The sequence below is a fragment of the Microcebus murinus genome, chromosome 5, assembly GCF_040939455.1.
Source record: "Microcebus murinus isolate Inina chromosome 5, M.murinus_Inina_mat1.0, whole genome shotgun sequence".
Lineage (NCBI taxonomy): Eukaryota > Metazoa > Chordata > Mammalia > Primates > Cheirogaleidae > Microcebus > Microcebus murinus.
In genome coordinates, this window is record NC_134108.1 from 75636000 (window position 1) to 75654821 (window position 18822).

The following is an 18822-nucleotide window of genomic DNA, read 5'->3' on the forward strand; positions in this document are numbered from 1 at the left end:
TTCTTTTGTGAGTGATATAAAACAATTTTTAAAAATAAAATTATATTATGAAAGATACATAGAAAGCAGAGTTCTCTATTTCAAATTTATCGTCTAAAGGAAAACAAAAGTGTGTGTTAAAAGTAGCCATAGCAAGGTTTAAATCAAATGTTCTATAACATGTAATTGGAATATTATGATGGAGTTTTGTATGCTTTTGAGTGACACTATTAGTGAAGCAGTTGAGTTTTTGTTTTGTTTTATATTCTCTAATCAAATCATTAAATCACTAAAAAATGGGAATATGAAGGAATCGGAGAATATTACAAAATAGAATAAATATAAAACACACAAACACAACAAAATATGTTTAAAAATATTTGTACAAAGTCAAAAGAAAGCTTTTCTGTTAAATAAATTTTTTAAAAAAATTTACCTCCAAAGATAATTAACCAACAAGCATAGAAAACAGGGGTGGGGGAAAGCTACCAGAAAAGTGCTAGCAAAAATAATTCTGGGACCAGAAGATTTTTCCAGTAAGTTTTTTAAAAAATTCACAGGGTAAATATTTCTACAAAATGTAAACTCATGTAGAGTATAAAAATAATAGGAAGATGTAGAAATATTTTGCAATGTCAACATCAAACAGGTTTTAGAACTTGGAACAAAAATAAAACTATAGACCAATATGTTACAAAAATTAATGAAACTTAAATGTGCTAATAAAATTAAATCCAGCTGCATATTTTAGAAATAATTATAATGCAAAATTTCAATCATATTAGAGAAAAACTTCATTGCCATCCACAAAATAGATATTTGTGTGACAAAATTTTATATCCATAGATGCTAAAAATGTTTCAATGCAGCAATGGAAATAGATAAATTAATAGATAGATACATGCATACATATATGTTTCTTTTTATATGTTCATATATACACATATATATATATGCATATATACACACATATTCCTAAATGTGATCCAAATATATATATACATATTTATGTACATATGCACATAAAACTATAAATATATAATACTTCATATAAACATGGTATATATTAAATATTAAAAGTGTATGACTATATAAAGTAAAGCTACAAAAATTTCTAAAACTCCTTAACAAAAGCTTGATTACTTGCAAAGATGTTTCAGTGATATTTCTATGGATTTCAAAGGAATTGATGATTCAATAAAATTTTTAAGAACTTGACTAAGAAGTGATCTTTATAGACCATCTAAGAAAATACATGGGTAGAGGAGCTAAGACAATTCTGAAAAATTAAAAAAAGAGATACATGGTTCGTTTAGATGTCAAAAAGTTGTTATAGAGACAGAATAATTAAAATGATGTGGTGTTTCTGAACAAATAAACTAGTGGAACAAGCTAGGAAGCCTTCAAATAGTCTATATTTGTTCTACAAATCTAACATTTATTATAAAAGGAAGGATTCTTCAATAAATGGAACTGGGATAATTAGTTATTTTTAATAAATCACCTGAGCACCAAAATATAGTCCAAATGGATAAAATATTTAAGTATGAAAGGTGAAGTCATGAGAAATTAGAGGTAAGTATGATTAATTTTTTATCTAATTTTCTCAGCCTAACAAACAAGAAAATAAATCAATAAAATTGATAGACAAAACTAGTTAAAATTTGAAAACTTTGTCTTCAAGTTTGGATAAAAATTATTTAAAAGAAACTAAAAATCTAGAAAAATTTGTGTGTCATATGTGGTAATACCTGGTATCTTTAATACATAAGACCTATTAATAAGACCTAATACATAAGACCTATTCTTATAGATTAATATGAAAATGACAAAAACACAGAAATTGGGAAAGGCAATTCACAAGGAAAGAAGTAAAAATTGCTAAATTTTGATGTTAAAATTACTAGACTACAAACATACAAATTAAAGTTTTCAAAAATTAAAATAGAAAATAAATTACAGTCTTAGCATGGTTGTACTGACACTGGAACTATAATATTTTGCTATTAGGAATGCGAACTACTAGAACCTTTCTGGAAAGAAATGTGATACTCAGTTTCAGAAACATACAATTATACATATGAAATTATACATTTGTTTTCTGAGCACTTGAATCTTATTCCAAAATTTTTTTTAAATAAACTTAAAATAACAGCAGAATCTTCATTATAGTATTATTTGTCATAATACAGATCAGCAATAAAATGTCCAGTCAGAAAATTATAATGTATCCATACAATGAAGTGCTAGGTACACATTATAGATCATTTTCTCTAAAACAATCAAGGAAGGATGCATACTATAATATAAAAAAAATTTTCATGTAGATATATGCATATCATATATATACATCTTGAAAATGATATATATTTCTCCTGAGTGTGCATACATATATTTATATATATATATAATCAGAAATCTACTTCATTAGAGTATTATCAAGGAACTATGAATTATGTAACAAAAGATATTTTAGTTAAAGTTATCTCTAATTGGAAATTTTCTACATTAACATATCACGTTTATAATCTGAAAACGTTATATAATATTTTTAAAGCAGAGGTACATTGCTTATTTTTTATTCTGGCTATTGTTCTCTTTCTAATATCATGGCTTTAATTTCACAGGAAAGGATTTGGCTTCCTACAGGAGGGTTGGGGGATAGAGTGCACGTGTTATGAGTGATACATTTCTACCAGTTGGCTAGAGTGCTCTATTTAGTTGACCCAGTGGCTTTCTGATAAGAAATCAAAATGATTTTGAAATGGCATTTGACTGTGAATAGAAAAAAAAATATTGTCTGGTATATGAAATTCATATTTAAATACCAATTTTCCTCTTCTAACGTATTAAAAGAGAGTTATCCATCCTCAGTCTTCCTGAAGGTTGAGAATGCTATGAACAAACATATTATTTAAGCAAAAATAAAATTCAAGACTTCTATCAGTAAATTTGGAGGGAATACAAATTGAACTCTTAACATATAATTCTAATTGATTATATTTCTTACCTAGGGAGATTTCTTTATTAAAAATTCCAAAATTTCTTTAAATGTGCTTAGCATAATTTAAATTTTTTCTCTATTTTTGAGTATGTGTATAACCTAAAATATACAATTTAAATTCTAATATAACAAAAATTTACTTGATTGTATTGTTTAGCATATTTTAATTCTTCTATATTTCATGATATTCTTAAGTGAATTTTTTATTGGCTATGTATATTGCCTGTGTGCATGTGTGTTTGTATAGTTTGAGAAAATGAAAAATTAAATTAGAAATATCTGACATTTTAAAATCTATTTAGAAAATCAATCTAAATGTCATATCATCTTTAAAATGAATATATTCCCAACAACTCAAAAGTTGTTGGGAAACATAAGTGCTCATTAGAGTCAACCTTTAGCTGTCCCAATTCGAAACACTCCTTATTCCAAGCTCAAACTTCCAAATGACAACAATTACAACAAAATGCACACATTCAAACTAACGCAACTATCACTTACACAAGTAAAATTTTGCTTTTCTTTGTCTTTAAATGCAGCTAACAAACATTTCAACTGCTAATATGATCTGATTTAAGTCCAGATTGTCATCGTGCTTTTATTCTTCCTCTAGTTCTATTTTTTTGATACTCTGTAAGCTATGAACTAAATTGTCAAAGCTAGCCATCACCAGTATACCCTGTATATGGAAAAAAAAAAGAAAGAAAGAAACAGGAAAAGGGAGCGGAAAAGAAAAACAAGTGAAAATCATTTTAATCTGTGCATCACACTGAAAGGGTAAAGATGTAAGTTGATACAAGAGGCCATTGAGTACAGAATCAAGTCAGTGGGCCAGCCCAGATTCACTCTGATCTCCCTATACTCCTTGGGGGCTGACCTTGCTTTAGAATAGAGTGGCTCCAGAGGTGACTGTTGCATGTTACAAGACTCAGTCTGTTATTAACTTCATCTCACCTCTTAACACTACAGATAGTTTCAACCTCCACATCAAGGCTGAGGTTTTGGCCAGGCGCCATTGAGTCTGCAGTGCTACAGACTGAAAGAAGCGCCAGTGCCACGTTCATTACTGAGGAAGCCACTAAGGCTCTGTCTTTCCCAGTGGCCAAAACAAACTGAAGAGACAGGGTGTTATCTACCTATGGTTAGACTTTGACCAGTGAGCATTAAGAGATGGTGATTTACTCAGGAGATCCATTGCTTCCCCTTCCTGCCTACACTGGACTGTTCCTAGAGGTAGCAGTTTCATATAGATTCTCCCAAAACTCCCTTGACCAAGAAAGCTGCTGTGTTATCTTGGGAAAATCTGAATGTTTGAAAATGCACTACCTTGTTTTTGCATCTCCTCCTTTCTGACACAGTTCCTTTTTTTTTTCCTTCACTATTGCTTCCCTGAAATTGAACTCATCCCCCAAACATGAGTACATGAACTTTGCCTTAAGCTCTATTTTCTAGAGAACTCAAATTAAGACATTATGTTTCTGTAGTTGTCACAAAGCTATTACTGATATTTATGCTTTCATTCTCCATTAGTCATTCAATATTTCATTTTCCCTCAGCCAACACTGCAGGCAGTTGAGACTGTTTTCCTGACGAGGGAAATCAAACTACAACTTCTGAGGAATAGAATTCATTAGTGGCCCTACCTGTATGAAGTTTCTACAGTTGCCAAGGTTTATGGAGTCTTCTAAGTAAGTTTTACTACTATATATGTCAGATTAGAAGGCACCCTAGGGAAAGCCTTAGATTCTAAATATAGTATAGCCCTTCCCCCAGCAAACCTGTTTCCCCTTGATAATCAGGATCCATAACCCCTATTTTACATCTTGGTCCTGCAGCATGAAGAGCTTGAAATAGACAAATAGCAACTTCAGACTCCAATTCATTGAGACCAATGTAGTGTCCCCTGAATAATTTATCCTTATGTTCTAAAACTTCTTGGCATGGCCTTAAGACAGAATGACAGGACCTGGAGATGAAAGAATGGGAAACACCTTGTGAGGGTTTCACTACATATGAGAATGAAAGTTGTAACACAAGTTACTATCCCTTGTTTCTTGTATTCTGGCCTGATTCAGAAAATACACACACTTCACATCGGATAGCAGTCTAATTTATTAGATGTTAGCTTCTGTCTTATTTCCATTTAGTCTTTAGACAATTTCAGCTCTCTGTAAGTTTAGGTGATCTTGTGTGATACAGTACATGGTAAAACAGTAAATTCTATGGTTGTCAGGCTATTGTCTTAATTGTGTCCATGTTAAATTAGTTCTTTGGTCAGAAGCAACTTTGCAAATACAGCATTATTTAAGCCCAGAGATGGGGTTGCTGGAAGAAGCAAGTCAGGGATGGAGAAAAATTCTAATCCAGAGTAAATGTCTAGTCCAGTTTGGATAAATTATTATCCCCTTCATCTTAGAAGAGGCCCAAAGTTTTAATCCACAATTATGTGTTTGGCTAGATCACTAGGGGATAGTACATTTAGGTTTGATCTCTTTCACTGGTGTTGGCAATTTGGATACTCAGCAGAGACAGAAGCCAGTGAGCTATGGAGTAGGGAAGTATTTGTTGCTACATAGCATCCGACCCTGCCATCAAGGTCATGGAATTCATTGGCCAAGCAGTAAGGAGGCTCAGAAAAGAGTCCAACTAAAAACCATAGGGTATTGAGAGTCTCCACTACAGTGGGGATCTTTTGTTGCACAATCACATTTCATATGTTGCTTAATATTCTCACACTCTGAATCCATTTCAAAAGTTCCTTTCACATACTTCTTTCTAAAACATCCTAGTAACTAATTCCTACATACCAATTTTTCCAAGCTCTTCTCTATCCAAACAATTATTTACCAACCACTTATATAGATTCTTATCTTTGTCTTATCCAGCCTTTTTCTCTTTTGCCAAAAAAACCCCACAAACAAACAAACAAACAATAAAACAGATGCTAAATAACTCAAATTGTGAGTGGGGCTGAAATGCTAAAACTCTCCTATTTCTATTTCCAGCATACTATAATATATAAAAGGTCTTCAGGAAATCATCTGGCTCTGGTTTACAGCATACTCCTTCCTTTGAAGTTATATTTTGAAGAAAGGGTGGGATTATGTCAGGGATAAATACAGTGGAAGCATGAGCTACTTTTTAAACTAGCATACTTGTGCTTTCAGATCCTGTTATGTTTGCATTTCATGATTTAGAGCTGAAGAACATGCTTGATCTTTTTGGATTATATAATCTGATCACACCTAATCATTATAGGCAGCTCAGGTTGCCTGGCCCTAGAGTTCCATAATCAGGTGTTCTCTCTGCACCAAGGATGCATTAATAAGCTAAAGATTATTTATCTTAAGGATCATAATTACTTGTCAGTGAAGGCCTGGCTTTACTCTAAAATTATAAAAACTATGCTGTATTTACCACAAATACCATGTATGCCACAACACTTTGATCAATATTGGATTCCCTAGGTCAGAAGGTTTCAGTGAGAGAGCTACTGCATACAACCAAAATCAGTTGAACCATCTTCTCTTCTCTTTTCTTCCTCTCAATATTGGAAGAATTTTGAGCTACTCACTAAATGAATCACAGCAACACACCCAAATCGATTATATTTTTTCTTGCAAAATCAAAAAGGATATACCATGTGTTGTTTCTCATTCTTTGTGGTAAAGAGTACAAAGCAAAGCAAATTATCTTTCATTTTGGAAGAAATATCCTAAAATTTCCAGACTTCTATGCTCCCCAGCACTTCATGAGGAATCCAGCTGCTGTAATTTTATATGATTCATTTCCCACCCTCTAGTAATAGTATCTTCCCAGTCATCTTGCAGACCTGCTGTTTTCTGTTCATCAGAAGCCTGATATTATCAAGGTGGCAGAGCAGCGGTACAGCTTTGGTGAGAAGATTAAAAGGTCTTAAGTGATATGGAACCATTGAAGCAAGTTAATGAACATATAATATCACCCCTACTAAATTAAAGAAAACAAATCATGAATTTTTTTCTAAATTCTGGGATAGATGGGGGAAAAAACATATTCAAAGATTAATACTTGCTAAGTATGCCCAGAAAGATACCAACCATGTAAATATAATGTGATAATGACTATAATATGAAATAACATCAGCAACTGGAATCACTAACTGAGTTGATGATAACCCACTCATTCTCTATGATCCGCCCAGCTTCTGCATGGTACAATAGGCATGCTCATTCATTATGCAATTAGATTCAACACCCCTATATCTCTTGCCTTTATGGCATGAGATGTTGCTATTGTTTTACTTTTGTGAGAAGAAGAGTGATGATAAGGATCTTCCAGCTGGCTCTTGCAATCATATTAACCTTTAGACCAAGGACAGAGAGTTACTACAGATAGTCTCTCAGTTGCTGATCATATTTACCCTCATCTTCATTTGGAAACTAGGGTAACAACCACTTGTTTGGTTCAAAGAGCTACTTGGCCACATGAATAGAATTATGTCTAATCACCAATCATCGCCTGATTTCAATAAACTACCACTTGGTCCAGTGGTCTCAAGTGTTGTTTTGGATTCCTACATATTATTATTAGGATAAAAACAGTAATAACCAGAATAGTCCATGAAGTGTCTGAAAGTGTCTGGGGAAAGTTGGAATAAAATTTGCAGCACATGCTTTGATATCACAAGGTCCATTTTCAAGCATGTTCATTGTTCTTCTGTTATCTATGCTTCACTAAGAACTCAAATATCCTACACAGGACAAAATTATGATAACATCAGCAACGTGTGAATAAACATACCTCATAGCAATATTAATTTTCACTTACCTTCTAAAAAACCCTTTTTGAATTCCAAAGAGTACGCAAGAATTCACTGCAGTACGATTTTATTTAACCTCTGCTATCACAGAATTCATTGAAAATCCAAACTTTAGATGGTTATAATATACAGAGAAGATTTTTAAAAAAATCTATTCAGTGTATTGACAGGGTCAGCAAAACAACAAAGCAATTAGTTCTTTGTTGATTTACCAATTATCTCTAACAGTGTTGAATCTCTTGCTTCTAGTACTTGCTGTTTGGCCATGGTTAATTTCTGAGTAGGGCTTCCGTCAGTGATTTTGCATTAAAAATAAAAATCTCACTTTCTCACAGAAAGACATAAATTAATTAAATTTGCATTTTGTACTTTAGCAATTAGACAATATAAGCATCTGCTTATCACATTGATCAAATGCTTAAAAGAAGAAAAAGCTGCCTTTAAACATAATTGTGCTAGGTAAGATGGTTTGTTCATGACTAAAGGTGACAGGACATGATTCTAAAATTATTCTAGACTTAAAATTTCACTAGAAGGGAAAATTTCATAAAGAACATTTTTTTTTAATATCAGAGAGACTAAGTTTTGCATAGCTGTGAATCTTCAATTAGAAATAGAAATATCTTGTCAGTTCAACATTAATGTTTAAAGAGCATACAGCCAGAGCTTGGTGCATTGCAATTAAAGAGTAACAGCTATTGATTAGAGGCTGTAAAACATGCAAATTATGAGAGAATTATTTCATGGAAAAGTATTCTGATTAAAAACCCTTAAAAAGAGGAAAAGTAGGAATAATTCATATGGATCTTTACAGAGGTGTATGGCTGCAATATCTCCTCTTCTACATCCTGCTCCCATTTCAGTCACTCCTTACTAATGACTGTGCATACCGGGGTCTAACTCATAGTAGGCATTGAGGGGAGAGGGGGTCAGCAATTGTTGAATATGTGGGTAATTGGATTCAGGAGACCAAATCCAGGACTTCACACAACAGCTTTAATCAGAGGGGCACTATTTTTTTTTTTTAACCATTTTACATTTTAGCCTTTGGAGTAAGATTTAATCTGATGTAGGGATTTTATGCTGCCCATATTTTAAAAACCACTAGCCTAGACCATTTCTTCATGGCCTTTTGATGATAAGACATTAAGTAGAACAATAAAAAAAGAGCCAGATGGATGTCATCTTCTGTTTCTTCATTAAACACATGCTGTATCTTTCTATGATGGCAGACATGTGAACAAAGCCATAGTGATTGTGTCTTGTGTTTTTATGTCCCCACAAAAGGCAATTTATTTTTGTTCTAGTGTATCCCCTTATATGGAAGTGAAGTAATCTATTCTCTCATTACTAAAAATATAAATATAATATTATTTCAAAATGTTTGTTATAGTTTTCCTTTTACAATTTCCAAAACTGTTTTTCATCTTTTTTTTCTCTGTGAGTTCCAAAAATAATCACTAATGATTACGCAACATTCCATATCTGTGTCATCATTCTCAGACCTAAAAAAAACCAAACAACAACAACAAAAAATGCTTTATCAAGAATTTTATGGCTACTCTTCCACATTGTTTAGGTTTACTTTTTTATTCAACTTTGCATTTAAACAAAATGAATTTTGTTGTCTTTTCTGGAAATCAGCAAGTCTGGGCTAAATAACAGGTCTGGAGTCCATTAAGATATTCATGAGAGAACATATTATTGTACCTGGATTTGGAGTATTTCCTCTCAATTAGGGGAATAGTAGGTGCAGTGCTTATAGTTTGATATTATCTTTACAATTCTATCTTGCTTAAGCATTCTTGGAATCAACTCTTTCCTGTCCTTATATTCTGCATTTGTCTTCAAGGGCATTGCTTGGCTTAGCCAAAGCTCTGCCATACCTTACAACACTACCTTACTGAAGAATCGAGATCCTTTCTTATCTGCGTGGCTTTCTATCCAACAAGGTAGCTGAAATCTTGAGATCTTACTTTTCTGTAGCATTTGCAGTGTCCACTACTGGAAAAAACAAAACACCACCTAATACAAAATAGCAACAAGAATAAATATCCAAATTTTCATTTCTAACAGGCACTTAATCTAGTTATGAGATCGAAGTTGGATATTATTTTCACCCATTGACTGCTACACTAGAATAAAAATTTGTCTTGGGGCCGCAGTGTTTTATTACAAACATACAATAAAATCTTGAAAATCTTAAAAATCTTGAAAATCTTTTCTAATTTAATGAAAAAATTGTTATTTTTTATATTTTTCTGTGAGTTATATGCAATTAAATTGTCAATATTAATTGTAACAAGAACATGAACAAGATTTTCATGCACCAACTGCGGGGTTTTGTCCAGGGGGCCTGCAATCGCGTGACATGTATGTTGCAGCATGGCAGTGTGAGTTGCCTAGGCACCACACAGCTACCGAGGTAAAGAGACGTGTGAGTTACATATGCTTCCTGAGACGCCAGGCGCAAAACTAGCATTAGTTAAATACAACTCACATGGCAGGTAATGTGTTAAATAGAGTCAAAGATAAATATTGACTTTTCCATAATCAAAAATATGCAAAATGATTCTAAAATGTTACCAGAAATTTGTATTAAGCATATATTATCTAATAGAAAAATTCTCAAAGATGTTCACTGGTAGTTCTTATTATAATAGAAACAAAAACAATAAAGGTAACAAATCTAAAGCTCCGCGAGGGAAATGGGTAAACTGACTGTGAAAAAATTTCTGAATCGAATATTGTGAAGTCCTATTAAATTGATCACAATGCTTATATTAGTGTGGAAAAGATTTATGTTTTCATGTTAACTAAAAAAAAAAGCAGAATGAAAGTAAATGTGTGATTGTAAATATGCAAAACAAACTCATATAGAAAAAAACTAAAAAAAAATCTACATTTTATATTGAGTTGTTTTAAGTGTGAGATATTGAAGTAATTGTCTTATTCATTTTATTCTCTGTGCTTTCAATTTCACTTAGCCAGAGAATATTTATTAAATAGTTATAGTGATGCAGGCATTATGGTGGGCATTGGGGAGTTAAGAAGAAGAAGACAGACATAATCATTCTCTCATTGAGCTTTCAGTGTAATGAAAGAAATGGTTATTCAACAAATATAATTATAAAGAGACTTTTAAAATTACAGTGAGGACAGATAATATGCAATGAAAACATACAATATAAAGACATAACTTGCCCTGAATGTTTACTTTTTGAAAAAATTAATACATAATCTCTGAGTGTATAGTTTTCATAATGGAACATATTTTTTTAATAATAAACATTCTTAAACAAATTGCTCAGTCCAAGAATTGAAATAACACCTAAAGTTTAAATGCACCTATGTACTCTTTCCTTATGTGAGTTTATTACCTTTCCCCAAAGGAAAGTACCATGTTTAATTTTGAATTTATTACTTATTTGCTTTTTCTACCTTTTGTCATCATCACATATATTTAAATGCTTACCAATTATATAGTTTATTTTGCCAAATTTTACTCTATATTATACTCTTCATGCTGGGTATAATCATCTGAGACTTGCTTTTTTTCCCTCAACATTATGTTAAGTTAGACAATTCTAGGTTCACAAGTGTTCTCTATTTCTCAGGTTTATCATTATTGATTGAGAATATAGAGCCAACTTTGACCAATAGATCCTGAGTAGAAGTAGTGTGTGTAACTTCAGGGCTGCCACAATTATTGGTATACAACTTCCTACAGTGCTCTCTTTTTCATGACTGTGATCTTGGAGGAGCCCTGCTGTTGAGATTATGTGGTGCAAAAGGGTCAAAGCATCATCCTGAATCTGAGCTACCACAGAAAGATCAGGAACTCTTGGGAATCATCCAGACCAAGAATTGGCAGCTGCCAATTTTGAGAAATAATGTTTTAATGTAACACATCCATCCTTATTCATTGATGTATTATCTATGGCTGCTTTTATATTTTGATGACAGAGGTGAGTAGTCGTGACAAAGAGTCTATGGCCTGCAAAGCCTAAAATATTTACCATCTAGCTCCTTCTCCCCCCAAAAAGTTTATTAATCCATGCTCTAGACTAATGGTAGCATTAAAATGTGCAATGTTAAACCTTTGTTCTGCTTAGTCATTGAGATTATCAAATATTGTTTCTAAAATTGCATATTGTGTGCTACACCAAATAATATACTGATATTCACCCATGTTGTGGCATATAGCTATAACTCATTCATTTTTAGAGCTGTTTAACACTCCTTTTTGTGATTATAACATAATTTATGTAACCATGCCACTGCTGATAGACATTTGGGTTATTTTCAATATTTTGCTACCAAAAATATTGGTAGCAAAACATTGCTTCAATTTCAGTTTTCAGTTTCTCATAATGACAGAATCGCTTTTGTTGGATCAATGTTATACAGATAAAAACCATGAACTCTGGATGCAATATAAAAAGCAATAATTTGAGGTCACTGGAGAGTGACTGAAAGCAGGGAGATACTATTAAATAGTTGGGGTCACCACTTGGAAGAAGAAAACTGTACTGTATGAGTTTTTATGCCTTTTAGACTAAGACACCCTACAGTATGTGCTATGCTAGATAGGTGAAACAGGCATAAAAAACCTTCAGCATTACAGGCTTGAAAAATTAGAGAATAGAATTTGGGGCAATATGGCAACTGAAAATAAGGACAGAAATCAGAAAGGGGAGAGCCAAAGGGGGAAGACAAAAATCTTTGTATAATCTCTCCTCAAATCTCTATATAATACCTGAGCTGCACATATACTAGATTCCAAACAGCCCAGTTAGGATAAAAGAACAGAAGCCAAATTTTAATCACCATTCACCATAGGAAAAGACCATTTGCAGTTTGAATTTGAGTTAAGACAAGATAACTCCCTGAAAAAGTTTCCTCCTTGGAGGAAGAGAACAAAATCCAGAGTGTCTACAATGTATAATTCACAAGACTCAGGATATAATCTGCCTTGTTATCTATAATTGAGAGAAAATACAATCAATGAAAGCGGACCCTGAGAAGAGTCACATGGTGTATTAGCTGACAAGGATATTAAAGCAGCTATTATATTGTATTGCTCATAGGTATAAAGGAGAATTTGTTTCTAATGAATGAGAGAGATGAAATTCCAGAAGATCAATAGAAACTTTAGATAAGAAACAAACGGAAATTCTAGAACTGATAAATACCATACCTGAAATAAATATCTAAATGGATTAAATAGTAAATTGGATTTGATAAAAGAGTCAATAAACTTCAGGAAATATGAACATAATTAGCCAATACAGGAGAAAAATATGAAAGATTAAAAAAAAAACAAAGCTCTATGTGACAATTTAAGACATTTTAAATATATGTACTTAAGAGTTCCTGAATTAAATGAGAGTGTGGATTGGAAAGAAAAATATTGAAATAATAATCCCTTCAAATTTTCTAAGGCTAGTGGAAGACATGCCTGTATAAATTCAAGAAAGTCAGCTAATCCCAAGCTAAATACATATTTAAAAAATAACTTTTAAGGATATTATAGTCAAACTACAGAAAGCAAACAAAGAGGAAAATGTCATAGTGAGAAGACATAAAAGAGGCATGTTAAATATAGAGGAGTTACATTCAAATAACTGCAGATTTTCTATCAAAACTAGTATACGCTAGATGCTAATGGAATAGTAATTTGAGATATTAAAAATAATAAAATTTCAGTCCAAAGTTAATGTACAACTATAAAACTCCTAGAACATAACAGGAGAAAGTCTCAACGACTTTGGGTTTGGCAATGACTTATAGGTACAACACCAAAAGCACAATCCATGAAAGAAAAGAAAAAATTGTTAATCTGGATTTCATTAAAATTAAAAACTTCTACTCTGTGAGAGAACTTTAAAGAGAATAAAATGATAAGTCACAAGGTAGGAGGAAATATTTTCAAAAACATATACTTGATAAGGAACTGGTATCCAAAATATACAAAGAAATCTTACAACTGAACAATAAAAAAGCAAATGACCCAATTAAAAAGTCATTAAATATTTGAACGGATATCACACAGAAGCTGATACCCAGATGGAAAATAAGTATATGAAAATATACTCAACATCATATGTCATTGGAGAATTGTAAATTAAAATGCCAATAAGATAAACTATGCACCTGTTAGAATGGCTAGAACACAAAACATTGATGACACCAAATGCTGACAAGAATGTGACACAACAGGATCTCTCATTCATTTTTGGTGTGAATGCAAAATGATACAACCACTTTGGAAGACTGTTTGGTAGTTTCTTACTAAACCAAACTATACTTACCATGTGATGCTGCAATCTTGCTCCTTGGTATTTACCCAAATAAGTTGAAAACTTTTGTCTACAGTAAAAGCTGTACATAAATGTTTATAACAACTTTATTCGTAATTGTGAAAATGTAGAAGCAATCAAGATGTTCTTTAAAAGGTGAATAGATAGATAAAATATAGTACATCCATACAATGAAATATTCAGCAATGAGAAGAAATGAGATATCAACTCACAAAAAGACATGGAATATTAAATGTATATTGTTAAGTGAAATAAGTCTGAAAAAATTACATACTATATCATTCCAACTATATAACATTCTGGAAAACATAAAACTATGGCTATATTACAGTAGTCAGTGGCTGTCAGTGATTTGGGGAGAAGAAATGGGCTATGAATAGGTAGAGTACAGGAGATTTTTAGGGCATAAAACTATTCTTTATGATACTGTAATACTGGGTACTTGTCATAACACATTCTCCCGTAGCCATAGGACACGCAGCACAAAGAGTTAACCCTAATGTAAACTTTAATTAATAATAAAAGACTTTAATTTATAAGAATGTATCAATATTAACTCACCTATTGCCACAAATTGTTTCAGAATATTTTAGGGAATGGCCCATCCTATTCTCACTGAAATCAAGTTTAGCCATCATAATAATTAAATTTCCATATATGCAAGTATATATTTCTAGATAATCTATTCTCTTCCAAATCTATCTATTCAGACATTAGTGCCATACTTCTTATTACCATATATTTAATATATTTTTGTATATTTTGTATATAGTAAGGCAAATGCTCACTTCTTTACCATTTAGATAAAACTGAATATTGATGTATAAAATTATTTTTTTAAAAAGAATGCTCTGAGAGTTTGAGATAATTGACTTAGTCATGATTACAAGGGATGTCTCATGTCTTTTTAAAATACCAACCATAGTAATAGCATTGAAAAACATTTGCCATGTTTATGAAATTTTTATGATAATTTTATTAGTGGTGGTGATATTAGTAATAGTTTAGTATATTAATATTAGCAATAGTTTTTAGTAGGTGTTCTTGAAAACATTTCTCATGTGCTCTTCTATAGCTTCATTCTTTTTTAAATTCATAATTATATAATTCTGGAAAGATTTTTCTATTTCTGAATATGCTGCTTTATTTTAAATGATGCTAATTTATTAAAAGATAATTAGAAGATGTCCTTGCTAAAGGAGAGAAGATTTTATTGTAGTTGTGCATTACTGAGGTCATGATCATATTTTGGATTTGAATTTTGATCCCCAAATTAACAACTAACCTAATAATCACAGCTGCATTTTATTTATCCCCAAATTGTTTCAGTCCAAAAAGCTTCAGCTTTAGAGTTTATCTTTAATTTTTTCACTTTTACATACCAGTAATTTTTAAATTAAAAAACACATTATACCACAACACACTTATATCTTAATATGCCCATTATATTCTTAAATATTTCAGAAACGTAAGGACATGAAAAAAATGAAACCTTAATCAGGTAGCAGTGAGTTCAAATATGGTTATGTGTAATAGAAAGTTATATGTGAGACAAGTGAAAAGGATCTTAATGTCTCATGTGTATTCTCTTTAACAATTATGCTACAATTTCAGTTAGTTACCGTAAAGACCTGTGGGTGTTCTGCCAGATTCCCAGTGTACTTTGGCATTGCCCTATCCTTGTTCATTTCTTTGGTCTATTTGGAAAAGGAGTGCAGATTTAAGAGTCTTCATTGAAATTTGACTTTTTGTTATGATCCTCTTTTCACAGAGAGAATCTAAGGGCCCGGAGGGACTGTTAAATAATAATAAGGTACAGTTAAATGGAATCTGATCAACTGGATATTACCATTTGTTCTGAACAGAAAGGAAAGGTGGATAAAATTTAAAAAATTAATGTAATATCATTTGTTCTTTCAAAATAGAAATGACTTTTATACATATTTAGTTTCTTCAAGATGACGAAATATTAACAGTAACCAGAGTTAGAGTAATTGATACAATATGATGGACTTGAATTAGAAATGGATACCTCTTTTGTGTCAATTTGCTTTTGAGTATAGAGGAATTGTGGAGCCCTTAAGAAAACAGAAAAGAAAGAATGAAACAAGACTTTGAGCTAGACATGTCTAAAGAAATCAGTTTGTTTCTTGTGATGTTCTGTTTATGTGTGTGTGTGTGTATGTGTGTGTGTTGACATATATAATATCCAAGTGTTAGATGTAGATGTTGACTTAAATGATTGATATGTCTAATTTTCAGTAAAGAATTATATTTATACATTTTCAATGTTTAAGAGAAGGAAAATATATATTCTTAACTATTCCAATCATTTTCACACTGGTCTATATAATGACAAGCCAGACCACAATACATGCACTTAGTCCATCAAACAACTTCCCATCAAATTCAATTGATGTAGACACACGTTACCTTATAATAATGATTATGGCCTAAATATACCAAATATGTCCAAAAACGTCATGTATAATATGATCACATAGCAAATAAATTGCTAAAAGAGAAAATAAAAGAGTAGAGTTGGTTCTCAAATGATGGCAATGTTGCTTTTACTAACATGTTCTCATTTATTTCCTTCCAGGAAGTTTATGTGCTATTGCATAGTCCCAGACATGCCATCTGTTCCTGCAATCAGGGCCAGTAAACTCAGGTGAATAGAAGATGTTACATTTTTTATTTTGGAATAGATTAGTTAGCTACACACAGAGAAATATTCTGTTTTGTGGCCACTTGCTATGCTCTCAAATCATATAAACTCTCCTACAAACATGTGCAATGTGTTACATGGGAGATTAGATAAAAGAGTGTAAAGCCAGTGGAAATCTAGGGTAATCACATTATTTCAACCTTTAAGGGCACATTCTTTAATCAAGCACACTGGACTGAAATTTTGACTCAGCCATTTACTAGCTCCATGACCTTAGGCAAATTAATAACATATTTTAAGCCTTAGCATACTCAGTAGTGAATCTTAAAAATAACAAAAGTACTTATCTACTATGTATGTTTATGAAATAATGCATGTGAAATATCACCACAGTGCCTCACTTACTGTAAGCATTCTATCTTCATTAGTTATTATTATTATGTGCCTTACTAAGTACAATAACAATTTTAATGTTTTATTAATGATCTCATTTATATTACAAAATACAAGGAAAACAGTGTATTTTGCTTTATTGTAGATTGAAATAAAGATAAGTGATAATATATTCTTAAGATCATATAATGTGCATGGCAGATTTGGGAGTAAAATTTCTGACATGATTCAAAGTTATTTCCATTAGCCTACCATGCTTAAATAAACTCATTTTTTTAAAGGCATGTCAATTTATGCAATGTATTCACTGAGATGTGCATGTCTTACTTGAAGTAAAGCATCCATTATTATTTGATTTCAAAATAAGCATAGTTTCAGAATACTGGCAATAACTAACAATATAGGAAAAAATATGAAAGGTAGAGAAGATGGTTCTGGCAATTCTGAAAATTACTTGAAGAGAATATGACATTAATGAATGATTTTGGAATAAAAAAAATCCCTGTCATTTATTCAAATGAATGCCAAAGTCACCCTACACACACATAAAAGCCAAGTGAATTAACAATCAGACATTTTAGCTGAAGTCAATCAACAGAACCTACCCAAGAGAAATCGAATAGGGGCAAATTCCACGACTTCTTTTTCTGTAAAGGGGAGGGATTGCTGCCTCTTTTCCAGGTAATTACCTTATTTTTATAAATCACATTTCTTTTTCAGACATGGTTTTAGATATTTTATTCCCCTTTATATTTTTCCCCTGGGCATTCTAAGAATTTTTCTGCAATGAGTCCCAAGAATATGTTCGGTACCAAGATGTACTTTATAAATTTAGCAACGCTTTACGCTCAAATGAACAAATACTTTCCCAAATGTGGTATTTTCAGTTAGTGTTGGTCACCCTTTCATAGTTACTGAAATTTTGATATGTCAACTAAATGATGGGGATTTTGTAATTTAAGACTTTTACGTAGCCTATAATCTTTGCATTAAGCTGAATTATATTTTCTGGTACTGTCCACTTTCCCTTACAATATTCTTCTTACCATTATTTGATATGCCTATCAATGGATTACAAAATAAAATAAAATAATGAATTATGTATGGTTTTCTTTAGTATCTAATATGTTACAAATACTTTGTCAGCCAACTGAATCCTAAAGCATAACCTAATAAGACAGACTTTTCAGTTAAGAATCAAGGATTTATCAGTTCAGTGGTGGAGACAGAGATATAAAACACTGATCAGAATTAGCATTATGAGGAATATGCTAAGATGATGGTGGAAAGTACCAGGATGAAACAGAAAAAGGGCTGCATTTAATTGTGATTAGTGTTCCAATACCATTCACAGTGGGTAAAATCTGGCCTTGTTACAAGTTATGGCTGCTAAAGTGTCCATCAGAATGCAACAGACAGAATGCTAGGAGGGAGGAAATCCATGTTCATGAGCTGTTCCTTAACTCTATCAAGCTCATCCTTTCCCTTGGGCTCGAGATGATACTATTGCCTCTGTTAGGAATTATCTTTCATAAGGATTTTACCATGAACAGCTTCATACCGTTCAGGTCTTAATTTAAAGGGCACCTCCTCAGATAGGCCTGACCTAACCTCTTTAGAGTTACTCTCTTTTTATTTTCTTTATAGCATGTCT

General features: G+C 32.0%; 1 long non-coding RNA gene across 1 annotated transcript in view; it reads left to right on the forward strand.

Moving 5' to 3' along the window:
• Window positions 1-16769, forward strand: part of LOC105885871 (uncharacterized) — a 277928-nt gene extending 261159 nt beyond the window's left edge. The window contains exon 4 of the long non-coding RNA XR_001160854.3: window positions 16710-16769. This is a non-coding gene — a long non-coding RNA (uncharacterized LOC105885871). The remainder of the gene's footprint in view (window positions 1-16709) is intronic.
• The last annotated feature ends 2053 nt before the right edge of the window (window positions 16770-18822 follow it).